Raw genomic sequence first — 15,659 nt, 5'->3', positions numbered from 1 at the left:
GGAAGTACCCAGCTTCAGCCAGAGGAAGAGGAGCCAGTAGATGATCTCAACATTTATTCGCACATATGGAGATGAGCTTGGGGGCTTTGTTTCCTTCAGCAAGCATCATAACATTGCTGGGGGAAGAAGAGAAAAAATACTTCAAATGCAGATTAAAAGATTTGAGCATGCAGTTTATTTCCTGCAAAGCAATCAGATAACGTGTATTTTGCCCAGATGGTTATGAATATTAACCATTGCTTTTGTCAGATATGAGCAATTCCACCTTTGCTTTGCATTCCCTATACCATCGGAAGAACCACTGTGACTCATAAACCAAAGACGTGTCACTGATTAATATCCCCTCTTGTCGTATGTACTGTATGAATTTTTGAAATGTGCTATAAGATGTCACCGGGCATGAAGTGTGGCTGAGGCCTGGAAGGATCTTGTGCCCTTTGTTACAATGTTTATGGGTGATGAAAAATACAAGAGCCATGATGTGATTATCATTAGACAGACAGAGCAATTAATTGTTTCATGCATTAGCGCAAACCTCCAAATGAAATAATCCAACTTCAGAATTAATGTTATTTTTGTTATGGTTTGAGGTGGAATATTTGTTTGTTTTTGTAATATAATAATAATATAATAATCTATAATAATAAGATTGGCTACAATTTATATTTATAATATAATATATATTATGAGATTTGCATAACAGCTTCCAGCTCTTCGTTTTCATGTTAGAAAAACCCTTTCCTGGCTTTTCTAATCTTTGCCGTACATTGGAAATAGGGAAATCCAGAACAATTAATCCTTCAAATCTGGGAGATCAGATAAAATTGAACTCAGATCTGCACTGCTTTGGGTTTTGCAAAAATAAAAGCACCATTGATTTCCCCCTTTTCCATTGCATACCTACCCAGCAAATAAACTGGCCAGCTGTGTTTTCATTTGTCTAGCGAATGGAAGGTACATCTATATGGCAGTTGTAGGTGTGATTGCAGCATATCTGCGCAAGCTTTAATCTAGCTAGGATGAGTTCCAATAGCAGTGAAAATATGGCAGAGTGGGCTGCCGTGCAGGCTATATAACCCTTAGTAAATTCCTAGCCCGCTAAGGGATCTGTGCTGCTGTGTCTTTTTGCCCATGCAGGTATGCCTACATGAGCTACAATCGCATGTCCGATAGCAGTGCAGTCATACCCTCCATGGTGGTGAAAGGTCCTGAGGCTGACAGCATGGAGTACTGAATACTTTTGGGGCAAGTACAGCATTCAAGTGTCTTCTCCACCATCCTGCCCATGTGCCTCTCCCCTGTCCTGAAATGACTCCTTGCAAGCTTGGGGAGGGTTCATCTCCATTCAGTCCCTGATCAATCTATTGTCCAATTGAGAGGGAACTAGTAAGCTAGTCTTGTAAAGTGTATACTTGTTTATAGGATGTGGACTGAAATCACTCATTTATTGTATGTGCATTGCCAAACAGCCCTCAGATGGTAATGACATTTGCTCACTGCTGACCTGGCTGGATTTCAACCTAAAGGTAACAGGCTCTGTATGCCATTATCAACCCCAAGCTATCCAGTCCCCTCTACGCATTAATCTCTGTGACATATCCAAGCTTACACTCAGCCGTACAGCCTATTTCACTGGGCAATGTACATCTCCATCACCTACTGGTATATTCAGTTAAATACAGTTGGTTGGGTCTGGGAAGCGTGTATGGATTGTAGCAATCCCAAAGAAAGGTTAATTGTATCTGAGACCTAGACATTAATCTCCATTGAGCTATAAAATGAAATACAATGGAGACTGTTTCAAACTTTCCTGTTTCTGTTGGTATAGGGAACAGTGAGACAATGCATTGTAATGTAGGTTCCACTGATTTGTGCCCAAGAAACTTTTGAATGAACTGTAAGATTAATGCACTTGGTGTCATGCTGGACAAGGGATCATAACAAAATGTAAATACTGTAGTGTTCACATAAGGTATTGTGAGTTTCTTGCATTGCTTACACACAATCAATAGAGCAGACCAGGAAACCTAATGCAGTTTATTAGTATGGACATACCAGAACTAGCCAACAAAATTAGTAGCATTAATGTAATAAAAGAAGATGGATCTGAACTCCAATCTCAATCCTAGAACTTTGGGGATATTAAAAATCCAGATGCAAACCATCCAGATCCAGCAGAAATATGGCTGCTTGAAACCATCTCTAATAATAATACATTGAGAATAATAATAACATTGTTATATTTAGACTGTAGTTGACCCCGCAGGACCCTAGAATTAACTGTGGGCCCCATTTTCAGACTGTGGATGTCAACTGGAAATACAAATCATGCAGCTGGATTGCAAATCAACACTCAGGCATGTAAACTATGAATTTCCACACCTAGTCCCTGAAGTGAGCATCAAAATGTGGGACATGGATGTTCAAAAGAATATATTTGAAAAGGGAGCTTTCCACATACAATATAGGGATTATCCACTCACCAGTGAAATTGTAGCCACCTCTAGGATGGAACGTAGCAGCCCTTCTGCACACCATGGTGCAGCCTTTATATTTTTAGAAGAGGGAGAGTGGAATAACTTCTCTAGCTGAAAAGACCGGGGCAGTTTTTTACATAGGTGGAAGATGTAAGGAGTTAACTTCTTTTGCACTCTTAGCACTGCCTTGGTGGGCTGAAGAGAAGGTAGAGAGGACAAGCAGAAGGAGAAGCCAGCATTTTGCATTTGCCGAGCAGCACACAGCGCCCTGGTTTTAATACTGTAAATCCCCAACACCTCAGAAATACTAAATGAATTCCTACAAATTAAGAGCACATGCCACAGCACAATTCTTTGCTGTGCTACTCAGTAGCAACTGTATTTAAGACTATGTAGCTATAAGTGGAAATCCTGATCTGGCACAGCCTGCTAGCATCATGGTCCCTTGACATGTTTTCTGTTCTCCCAGTAACTTTTGTAAGAACTACTCTCAGATGCTTAATTCTCCCCTCATGTAACCAAGAGGGGAATTTGGCCCTAGATATCTATTAATAACTTTCAGGCTGCTTTTAAATCAGGGTGTCTTGAAAACAATTAGTGCTTTGGTTAATTATATAATACAGCTGGGATGGTCCTTGATACTTGTAAGGGACACTTTCAAACCAACCCTCTGATCCAAACACCCATAAATTAAGGGAAATTTTAGAATCAGATGCGAATTTGTCTCCCGGTCTCCTGAACAAAAAAACAAAACAGAAAAACAACCAAAATTAAAATCTCATCTTTTTGTGGATGTTCAAATCTGGGTCAGTATCTAGATCCAAACGTTTGCGCATGTGTGTGTGTGTGTATTCATTGTTCCATCAGCATAAAGTTCTTTGGGTTTATTCAGTGTTCGGATATATAGAATCCAGCCTGCAAATCACTAACCTAGGCTATTTTTTATATCCTGCATTCTTTAGTAAACAAGTCCCTGCTCTCTCTGTTCAACTCTAGATTCTGAAAGCAACTGGTGTGTGGGTCATCTGAATGTTCCCAAGGATTCCCTCAAATTTACAGTTTAAGGAAGCTCCATACAGTAGACTTCCACTTGGCACTAGGGTAAATGCCAGGAACTGTCATTCAGCTTTAAATGGTGTGATCTTAATCTTTATGGACGGAATGATAGTAAAGCATAGCTGTGTATATTTCTAGCATATTTGTTTAGTGGAAAGGGGAAATTGCACAGTCCCAGTCACATGTCGGGAAAGCAGACGTCAGAGAGTTATATATTCAAACAATGTGAAAACTAACTGCCATTCTTTCCCATTCTAGGCTCCCCCCCTTCCCCATTTTGTCCTCATCCATACAAATTGCCATCTCCTGTGTGTAAAAGCCAAAAGCAAGAGAAAAGCCATCAGAATCTGTGTCTAATTGTTAACACACGCTTACCTTAATGAAGCAAATGCAGTTATTAACCAGCCCTTAAACGAGAAGTGGTGTCTATTGGAGACACTGCCCTGCAGTCATTATGGCTCTAGGGTATTAATAAAATTGTATGTCTGTTATTCCAATCTTGTGGTTTCCATACACTGTAATTTTCACTTTATATTGAACTCCTCCCCAGAGCAGTAAAATTCCACATTGCTTTCAATGTTGTCTCTCTCTCATCAGAGTGTGAAAGAAGTGAAGCCTGTAATAAACATCAAAATATATTAGCTTTTCTCCCCTGTCCCCAAGGCTTGAGAGAGAAGCTTATTGGAATTACTACGTCAGATAGTCCAACGTTCATGCAACAGTCATGAAACTTCTGTTCGATGCAGAGAGCAGGCGTAGATATTTACTTCTGATGCAGCAGCAACTGCTGCCAAGACCTGCTGTAAAACCCAGATATTGGTTCCCTTTGCAGCACTTTGAGTCTGACTATGTGTGAAATAAATAATGGAGAATTAAAGTGAATCCCAATAAAAAAAAGAGGATATTAATGACCCTGTTTCTTAAATGGCAAGGTTATTGAACGTGAGCGATCAAACACACACAAAGAAAATGCCTTTGGATTTTTTTTGAGGCGGGTGCGTGGGTTATTTGCACAGACCAGATATCTTCAGGCAGAGAAGAATGTGATAAGTTATTTGCTTGGCTTATTATCTAAACAGCAGGGTCCTCACGCCTGCTTGCTCACCCTAAGATAAACTTGTGCACTTTGGCACCCGCTCCCACTCCTATGGTCGACAGCGAGAGCTTGGCCATTGATATAAATGAAGTGGAAGCAGCCCTTTAATAGGCACATGCTGTGAAATCATAATGATGAATATTTGGTCCCAATTCCAAACTGCTGCAAGCAGAGGCAACTCCGTTCATTTGAATGAAACTGCAGCTGCTCAGTTCTAATCTAAATTTGACTGGATGAGAAAAATCTGCCATTCAGCAGCTTCTCCAAGTGTGTTTCCCTTAGGGTGCTGCTCCCCAAGACATTGTATGTGACCCTCTTTATCATTCCATAGCTGGGGATATGGCAAAGAAGGAAATTCCTATAGGTAGGTTTGAGCCACTGAATTTGGCTCTGGATTTGGAACGCCCCAAAGTGAGGCTGAGAGTCAGGCCAGTCTAGAGATCTGGTCTCGCTGCAAAATGTGGATGTGGTTCAGGATTCAGATTCTAGCCCTCCTCCGCCATGAAATGTGTTGGGATATCTTGTTCTGAGCTCATTTGTAGCAACTGAGTGCAGGAGTGCACTCACCCACCCATCCCTCTTTCTCTTTCTCTCCCAGAGGCAGACAGGCAGACAGCCAGCCATAGCCACTGACGTGCTGTCTGGGGTGGTTCCCGATCATGAGTGCCAACCTCAGGGCAGACTGTCAAAAAAGAAGGGCAGACACCCCAAGATGTTCTTTAATTAGCTTTCATCACCCAGTAACAAGCGTGAACTCCTAAATAACAGTCTTATCATGGAGTCACCGACAGTTCTCTTGGGCATCCCAGACTATCTTGCCATCCAGGGAAGCTGGACTATGTTACAGATGGTTCCTTACACCAAAAATCACAACAATATTCAGGTTACTCCTTGTCCCAAAGGATCAGTCACTTACCCCAGGTCTACTGGACGCAGATCTCAAACGAAAGACAATGCCTGTAGCCAGTCCTGTAAAAAACTAACTATGAATTTACTAACAAGCAAAAAGAAATCTGAATTGGTTACAAGGTTAAAACAGGAAATATACACACACAAATGAATTACAGTCTTAGATTTAAAAAGGTAATATCAGCTTCTGTAATAAGTAGCTCTATAAGTCCTCTAGGGCTGACCCAGGCCAAGCAGCATGGGGATCTCTTGCTTATGTTTAGGAACCTTTGTCCCTCAGAGCTCAGACAGCATAGATCCATCCAGTTTCTCCATGTTTATCCCCCCCTCACCCCAGAATCTAAGCTGATGGGTGAGTTCATGTGTGGGTTTTTCCTTCCTTAAGGGAGTTAGGGATGCAAATAAGGTCTTTGTCCTCTGATGCTACCCAATGCCGCATCTGCCTTCAGTGGGCCATCTTGAATGCAGGACCGAGCACTTTACCTTAATTAATGCTTTTTTCCCTGTTTTGTGAGTTACACAATTACAGAGGTTTACAATGCAAACACTCAGCATAACTTCATACCATGTGCTACAGATGTTATAAGCAGGATTTATACATGCAGCCTCCTACAAGCATTCCATAAAGTCTATACATTAAAATACACTTTTATAACACTACTATCTATTTTAACAACACTAACCCACAGATGATTTGCAGCTATGTATTTGTCAGTGTTCAGCAAGGTCCTGGGCCTTGCATGAGTTGGCACATGGTCGGCCAGCGTCAGCCATGTTGACTGCCCTGGAGAATGAAAAAACACTCTTTATTCACACCTCAGACAGTGGCAGTGCAAGATCTACCCTTCTCTGAACTTTCCAGGGTGCCCCAGCCTTCCTGGATGGGGCTGCCTTTAAAGGACAAAAGAAGTATAAGGTTATTTCTTCTGCTGCTGCACAGCCTTATCTTTTTATACAAGCATAGCTACTTAGCACCAGAGGTGTGCATGGTGCTGTGCATATGAATAAAACACATGGTCACTGCCCCAAAGAGTTGACATCCTTAGATGTTTTTAAGATCAGGCTTGACAAAGCCCTGGCTGGGATGATTTAGTTGGGAATTGGTCCTGCTTTGAGCAGGGGGTTGGACTAGATGACCTCCTGAGGTCCCTTCCAACCCTGACATTCTATGATTCTATGACAAATGATAACACGCATGGGGTCAGTAAGGGAATAAAGGAGAGTGGTTACTATAAAGTAGTTGCATCCTTGTTGGCACATGTTCTAGCCTAGTGACAGATTAGGATATTTGGAGCAAGGGCAATGGGGAAAAGCTTTTTATCATTTTGTCTTTGTTTTAAAGTCATCTCCAAAATGCCATGAATCTTAATTAATGGAGTGACTTTCAAATACCTAGTGGACAGTAGCACACATGGAAAATGCTACCCCCACACATTCACTTGCATTTAGACTCCTCTAGATGAGGACTGAGCAAATGTGGTTACACTGGACCAAGAAAGCCAGTGTGGCAGAGAGATATAAAAGCTGATTAATATGACTTCTTTATAGATCTCTGTTTAAGATACAGGGCCAGATTAAGCAGAATACTCTGGTTGTTTTGAGCCTCTCCAATGATGCAGAGCAGCCATAAACTCAGCTCAACTTGCCAATTAAGTTGATTTTGCTGTTTATACATAGATTTTACTCTTTATAGTGTCAGAACAGCAGAAAGCAGTGGGAATTTCACAATGAATGAAGACCACAGATTATAGGTAGAAAAGCTAGAATAGGACCATACTGTGATTTTGCAGGACTCCTCACTATATTAACATAGCATATAGATGTCATACTCCCTCCTTATCTGAGCATTGTCTAAACCTTTACATTGCAGTTGGTTACAAGAGTTATAATTATTTTACTGACATTTTTAACATCGCATTTGCCTCTAGCTTGGTGTATGTGGAGATGAGAATAAATGCAAAGTCAAAGGAAGATCTAAAAGTCACATTGAAGAAATTGTGAGAACCTCACGTGACAACTGGAGACCCTCAAACTGCTTAAAGGTTCAAGTCAGGTGACTACCTATAAGTTTCAGTGTTTATCCCAACTATCTGCATCTCCTGCATTTGCAAAACTGGGCTGGAAATCTTTTGAGACCAGATATTGAGAGAGTCACTTTGTTTCAACTACCATTGCACTTTGAATTCAGAAGAGTGATTGCATAATTGGCATTGGTTAGTTGATTAAAAACTTTTTCAGGAACCCCACCCCCGCTTTTTTTCTGTTGAAATTTGAGATTTCAATTTAAAAAATTCAGCAACATTAGAATTGTTTTTACCATTTCTAGTTGGGATTTAGAGATGGCAAATGTGAGGGAAAGAGGACTTGTTCATTCAGTATTGCAGGGTTGTTGTGAGGTCTCTAATGTTAACTTTCAGTGCCTACCAGCACAACAGAATTCTGTAGTCTCTTTCAGTGACTCCAGATCAAATTTGCTCATTTTGCAAATCAAAACATGATTTTTCTAATTTCTACCACAGCAATCTCCACCAGGGATCTGAAAACCAAGCTGGGTTCTTTCTGTTTCCCGCACTATTAGTAATTAACATTCTTCAGGCGTTCTTGACAATGCAGAATGGAATCTAACCTGCTCTCCAGAAGCTGTATTGGCTCCTGGAGAACAGCATAAACTGCTTTTCTCCCAGTAATCAGATGTGACTTTAAGACACCCAGGGAAGAATGAATATAAATTGAGTAAGATGGTGCCTTTTTAACACTATCACTATTCTGACCATAACATGTTAATTCTTGACATTACCAAATACGGGCTACAAACACATGGTCGAAAGGATGTAGGATTTCCTCTGCAGAATGACCATCTTTTGTATAGATTTATATTTCCAGCACTTGAATACCAAGTTTATAGGTGCTTTGCAAATATGATAGATATTGAAGTAAAGAATCACTGATGGTAGCTTTTCTGCAGAGCAACAATGTCCCTCACTAGAATACCTGACAGAAACAGGTCTGAGCCACCATATTCAGACCTTGAGCAAAGTTTCGGCTTTTGCTTCAGACTAATCACTAATCTTGGACATGTTGACACCCCATATATTGTTACAGGTAGCTGAAAGGGTGAGAAAGGATGGAGGGGTCCAGTATTTTCGCTTGAGGTTATTATTGATCCTGATACAGGCTCTAAGAAGAAAGCAGGAACTTTTTCTGCCTGCTGCATTGGTAAGCTTTGTGCATATGGAAATTAGCATTCTTGCCGGGTACATGCAACTGTCTGTCAGGGGCATATTTCATTAATCACTCAATTAACCAGACAGACAGTGAAGCCTTCCCTGCAGAAGTCTCCATGGCTGGAGGCTGCTGTGCTCCTGCCTGGATCAGGAACCCCAATCCCACTACGCAACATGTTCAACACCATTAGTTTAATGGATTTTCAGAGAAGCAGCAAGAATCTCCTGAGGAAGTGTCTGTCTCCTTACCCCTCTACTTCATCTGGCCTCATACTGTGAGGCTCCTGCACTCAACTTCTCCTGAGGAGATTCCTCCTCTTCCATCTTGCTATTTAAAAGAGAAGCACACATTTTCACAGCTGCTGCTTCTGGCCTGGGCTTCAGTCACTGAGGGGGGATGTCTGTCATAGGATGTCGCTTTCATACATCCTCTGCACTGGAAGAAGTTGTAGGCACAGGGGTAATATCCGACGGAGTTTCCTCTATACTGGACTGGGAACCAGCAGACGTGCTGTTATAGCCGATAGAGATGTCCGTTTTCTGTGACAGTTACAGATGGGCTTGAGCACCTTGGATTCCCCAAAATTCTGGAGTGTTTGGATCCAGAATTTTGGTTCAGGCCCATCTTTTTGGTAACAATGTAACTCACACTAAGAGGGTTGCTCTTTGTCTCCCTCTGGTGGTTGGACCACAGAAGCGTTTATGAATCTCATCCAACTTGCAGCTACTAAACCTGTTATCGGTTCAAATGTGAATCAAAACCAGTTGAGGGTCGGCTCAGGAATAGGACAAGCATCTCGGTTCATCTCCCTATTACAACAGCACCCACAGAGGGCCAGAACACTCCGTTAGCTGAACGCTGTTTTTTCAAACAAAGACATCTCCACCTAGTGAATGTTCTGCTGCTATAATAGAGGGGGAGTTTAATTATTTTTTCTAACCTTAGAGTGTTTAGGCTGACAAATGTAAAGCCTCATTAAGTATGTAATAATATTGTCCTGAGGACATCTGTCATATTAGCCTACTGCCCCACTCTCAGATCACATGAAAGCCACCCATTGTCTCTCTGAAAATATTTAGGTTTCTTTGGGTTGCCAGCAACCCTCTAAGAGAAGATATTGTTGGGTCTATAACTACATTAACACACTTACAACAATTAATATATAGATGATCCTTTCACTATTAGGCCTCTGCTTTAAATCTAAGCCAGGAGACCAATCACTGAGAGTCATGACTATATGATGGCCAAGGCATGACCTATATGTCTCAGGGGCTCTAAGCCCAGCTCCTAGTGTGGACAGGTACCCATTTTATAAAACACACCAAAACTATATCTGGTTTCTTTGTCTTAGCAGAAGAGTGAGTGGGCCTGGAAAAACCAAACTACCCTCTAACCCCTAGAGGTGATTCCTCTAGCACAGAGCTGAGTGGGTCAGAATTGGGGAGGTTTTTCTGCCCTTGTGCTTGCTTCCTCTGTTCTGTGGATGAGTAGAAGACGTCATTTCCCTGTCAATCTGGTGCCTTCCACCAGCACTAATTAAATACATTCAATGAAATAGAAAAAAAAATGAAGATGGGTTGAAAAATACAACAGGAAAGTGAAATCCATACAAAGCAACCAAAAAACCTCAGCAATTAGTTGTTTGTTCATTATGAGATTAATATATTCCTTTGTTCTAACACAACAACAAGATGTTTGCTATCTCCTTCAATATATCACAATACCCAAGAAGACAGTTACCACTGACAAACCAAACAATGTTGTAGAAAGAATAACAGGGACTCCTGAAGTGTTTGCTTTGTTGGGAGAGCAAATGAAATGAATGTTTCCTTAATAGAGAAAAATAGGTAACATTTTAATATAATGAGCTAATCATTATTCTCTCCTATGGTATATTCATTATGCATTATGAAATCCTGTCAATATAATCTAGGTGCCAGGAATCCTTGTATTGGATTTCCACTGTAATTTAGCATTCATTTGCGTCACCATTATTTTGAAGTGTTACAGACATGGGACTCCAAATTTATGTTCTTTCTGCATTTTTGGCCTTTTTTTAAAGGGGACACTGCTGGTTTAAGTCATATAACAAATGGTTTTACCTAGGTAACCAACTGCAAGAATTTAAAAAAATCCAATTTACTTTTCACTGTTTGAGCCTGTTTGTTTTGTGTACTTCTTTCAGTGCGGCAAAGGAAAGCAATGAAGTCAGCTTCACTTTAGTGTACACTCCAGTTCACTTTCAGGTTCTCAGTCCTGAAAAATGTTTGTTGCACACAGAGAAGGGGAATAAAAAAATGATTATTTAAAATCATTTATTTTGATTGGAGTTCTTAGATATTAACAGAAACATTTCCATTGGGTTTAGGATTATATGGCTATTTATTGGGTATTATGAGAGGCACCAACTTCCTCTCTATCCAGGGGGTGCTCAAACCCACCTCTACCCCAGGCACTGCCTCCACTCCACCCCTTCTTCCAAGTCCCTGCCGCACACCCCGTCTCTTCCCTCCCTGCCTGTTCCTGCCCCACTTCCCCTCCCCCTCCTAGCGCCTCCTGCACGCTGCAGAACAGCTGATCCATGGTGGGCAGGAGGTGCTGGGAGGGAGTGGGAGGTGCTGATAAGCGGTGCCATCAGTGGGTGGGAGGCACTGGAGGGAGGGGGAGGCACTGACCCACAGGGCTGCCAGTGGGTGCTGAGCACCCACTATTTTTTTTTCCGTGGGGGCTCCAGCCCTGACTCCACCTACAGAGTCAGTGCCTATGTTATGAGATGGGTGTGGTGTGACTGGAAGGCAGTTAGAAAACTCCACTGATGTTCAGCATTCTAAGAATTCTGTTTTGTTTGGCATGAATAAAATGTATACTTTGTCTTAAGGTTGATTTTTTCCCCTTAGTAATACGGTATGTCAGGAAAGACTTAGGTGCTTGTTCAACAAAGCATTTACACACGTGCTAATATTAAGCATAAGCTCTTTGAGGGCTGTCCGTTCTGTATTTGTACAGCGCCTGGCACAAGGAGTCCTGGTCCATGACTCGCACACTACTAGGCATTATTGCCATACAAATAATAATAATAATTAAAATTAATGTGCTTAACTCTAGCCCTATTCAAAAGACATTTAAACACAGGCTTAAAGCCCACTGACTTCAATGGGCCAGAAACACATTTTTCAAGTGAAGCAAGTGGGTAGATACTTCACGGAGTCGGGGCCTTAGTGCTGGTGGTGGTCAAAAGTGTCAGTCGTTAGACTAAGCAGCAGCAATAAAAACATCCCCACAGCACCTCAGCAATGTGCTTCCCAGCCAGACTGGGAGGGGCCCCTTGCTGGGCTGAAATAATAATTGAGGCTTTGTGTCCCATCGATCTTTGGCCTCTCTGCTCAGGTGCACTTTGTGCCAATTGCAATGGTGGCGTTTAGGATAACATTACAATCTATAAATTCTAACAGATAATTTCCTCCACTGAGGCTAAGAGAACCATGTAGCTGTGATAAATGAACCTTCTTTAACTGTCCACTATTAATTCGGTTTTTTTTAACCTTATTACAACCAGTTAATCTGGGGGAGGGGTTTAGCCCATTATTTCTTCCACATATCTTCCCCACCCCTCCACTTTTTCCATCCTGCCTTATTGCATCCACTAAATCTGTTTGTTTTTTTCCTAAACTTGTTACATGATTTTACATACACAGATGAGATTTCATTGTGCACCAAACCTCTTCTATTGGATTAGTGTCCTGGATCTCTCTGGGAACATCCAGTAATTGGGTGTTATTTTCCTTGAACCACCACTTTATTTGCTTTTTTTGAACATGTATGAATAGTTAGCTTTGGTCAGTCATCTGGAAGGTACTCTTTTATACTGTACAGCAAGAATCAGTCAAGTCTAGTGTCATGGTAGGGGAACTCATCATTCTTAACAGAACATGTACACAGGGTCCCTCTAACAGAAGTGCTCTAGATGTGCTGTATCTTTGACGGTAGGAGCTCCATTAGCTTTATCCTGGTTATTTCACCTCTTCAAATGGCTATTCCTGGCCTCCCGAAGTTGCTGTTACATTGTAGGGGTGGTTGACAGCTTTCTTCACAGCTGTCACAAGGTACTATGTATTGCAATGCTTCTGGTGTAAATGAATGGGTATAAATGGGGGGCGGAGGGGAGCATATGGTATAGGAGATGACCTATATAGCCTCAAGCACAGATATGAGAGGAAAGAGGAATGTAAACCTTGACTCATTCTGGCATCTAAATAATGGACTGGAAGAGCATACTCAGGAAGGTATACAAAAAAGAGTGCATCCACTGTCTGAGCTCTTCCGATTTTCTCTCAGGTGTTAGCCTTTGGAATTCTCCGTATTCTGTTTAAAAGTGGTTGGAAAGCCAGTTCTTTGTTATCTTTTAATCAGGAGAGTGGATGTACAGCATGGCTCTTGTTTCTCTAGTGCCTTTCACTGAGCGTATCAAAGTTTTTTAAACACATTAATTACTAAGCCTTGCAACACCCCAGTGAAATGAGTTCTTATGATGCCTGTTTTGTAGATTGAGAAACTGAGGCCCAGGGATGTTAAGTGACTTGTCCAAGTTCATATGGAGTCAATGCAGGGCTCTGGTTTTTTTTAGTGCTTATACATATGCATTGTTTAGGTCTGCAATTGCATGGCTAATTATGGTAACTGCATGTGCAAATTATGCCTGTGTACAATTTTAAATATCTGAGATTAGTCCTCTTGGTTCCTGGCCCTGTGCTTTAATTAGCAGACACCATTACTACAAATTCCCACAATGGTTGCAGAGCATATCAGTTGTCTGTGAGTGTGGCAGATCAGGTGTCCGCTCTTGCCAAGGCTTTAGGCCTCAGCTGAGCACTGACAAATTCACTGCTGGAAATCAGTCTGTTTCACCTGTTTGTTAGTATGATTAATATGGGTGTTGAATTTATAAAAATGTGTTATGACTTGTAAATTACTGCATGCACTAATCTCACTCACAGTATCGTTATCACGTGCTATAAAGTAATAATTAATTTTTTTCTTTAGGCCTGTAAAAATATTTGTTCTGAAACTGTGAACCCAGTCAGGAGGGGTTGTCTTGTAACCATCAAGAAGGCCTATCAAAACTATCAAAACTAACTGGGCCATTGTGAGACATCACAATGCAAAAACTTTATTTGCCTCTACACACCCATGAAGAGGGTAATGCAACAGTGATTGTCCCACTATCTTGAATTCCGAACGAAATAAAAACAAGAAAAATGTTCATCTCTCTTTGCTGTTTGGACTGTCACAAGGCCAGAGCTACAAAACAGAATCAGAGATTCCCCAGGGTCAACCTTGGTTAGTCCTAAAAGCCATTCAGAGCTGAGAGGTTACTAGAACTTTGTCACCTTTTAAAATCATAGACTATGGTTTTAACCATAGAGATTAAAGAGGCTAGGACTTTTCAGCTTGGAAAAGAAGAAGCTAAGGGGGGATATGATAGAGGTATATAAAATCATGCGTGGTGTGAAGAAAGTGAATAAGGAAAAGTTATTTACTTATTCCCCTAATGTAAGAACTAGGGACCACCAAATGAAATTAATGGGCAGCAGGTTTAAAACAAATAAAAGGACATTCTTCACACAGCACACTGGCAACTTTTGGAACTCCTTGCCTGAGGAGGTTGTGAAGGCTAGGACTATAACAGGGTTTAAAAAAGAACTAGATAAATTCATGGAGGTTAATTCCATTAATGGCTATTAGCCAGGATGGGCAAGGAATGGAATCCCTAGCCCAGAGGTAGGCAACCTTTCAGAACTGGTGTGCTGAGTCTTCATTTATTCACAGTAATACATTTTAACATTTTTAGAAGGTCTCTTTCTATAAGTCTGTAATATATAATGAAACTATTGTTGTATGTAAAGTAAATAAGGTTTTAAAAATATTTAATAAGATTTATTTAAAATTAAATTAAAATGCAGAGCCCCTCAGGACCGGTGGTCGGGACCTGGGTAGAGTGAGTGCCACTGAAAATCAGCTTGCGTGCCGCCTTTGGCATGTGTGTCATAGGTTGCCTACCCCTGCCCTAGCCTCTGTTTGTCAGGGGGTGGAGATGGATGGCAGGACAGAGATTATGACTCATTTGTGTATATGTGTTTGCTTGCTTTAACTTTATAATAATCCTCTCATTTATTTTTCCTAGCTAATAAATCTTTAGCTAGTTTATTATAGGACTGGCTACAAGCATTGTCTTTGGTGAGAGATGGGGTACAAATTGACATGGGGTAAGTGACTGGTCCCTTGAGACAGGAAGCAACCTGAATCTTTTTAGATTATTGGTGTATAGCAACCAACTATAACTAAATCCAGCTTGCTTGGGTGGCAAGATAGACTGGCATGTCCAAGGGGACTGACTGTGATGCTGTGGTAAGACTGTTATAGGGCTTCAGGAGTTCACATTTCTTGCTGGGTTGGTAAAATCTAATTATAGAACATACAACCAGTCTGGGGGGCTCTGCCCTGCTTGACAGCCTGCCCTGAGGTTGGCACTCATGATTGAGTGCATGTCACTGGCTAAATATATTGATTTTTATGCTGTTGTACTAAATGGTGGCTTGAATTTGTTACATACCAATGATTTTCAGTATAAATAATCCAGGCTGTCTACAGAATATATGGCTGGGAGGTGTTCCACATGGATTTGGGCTGCTGAGATGAGTTACATTTTCCCATGCTGAGATAAGTTACATTTTCCCAGCTGGCATTGGTTTCCCTTACCAGAGTGCATCACTGAGGTACACAGATTCTAAGTGTCTCCGGTAGGGAGATGTGGTGCAGCATGTCTTCATCATGGCTGATGATATCCCTTTCTCAGGGCAGCAGGCTATGGCGAATCCAAAAGCTCTCTTGTTTCAGTC

The sequence above is a fragment of the Gopherus evgoodei genome, chromosome 7 (assembly GCF_007399415.2).
Source record: "Gopherus evgoodei ecotype Sinaloan lineage chromosome 7, rGopEvg1_v1.p, whole genome shotgun sequence".
Classification (NCBI taxonomy): domain Eukaryota; kingdom Metazoa; phylum Chordata; order Testudines; family Testudinidae; genus Gopherus; species Gopherus evgoodei.
The sequence above is the reverse complement of the archived record's forward strand: the minus strand, read 5'-3'. Positions refer to the sequence as shown.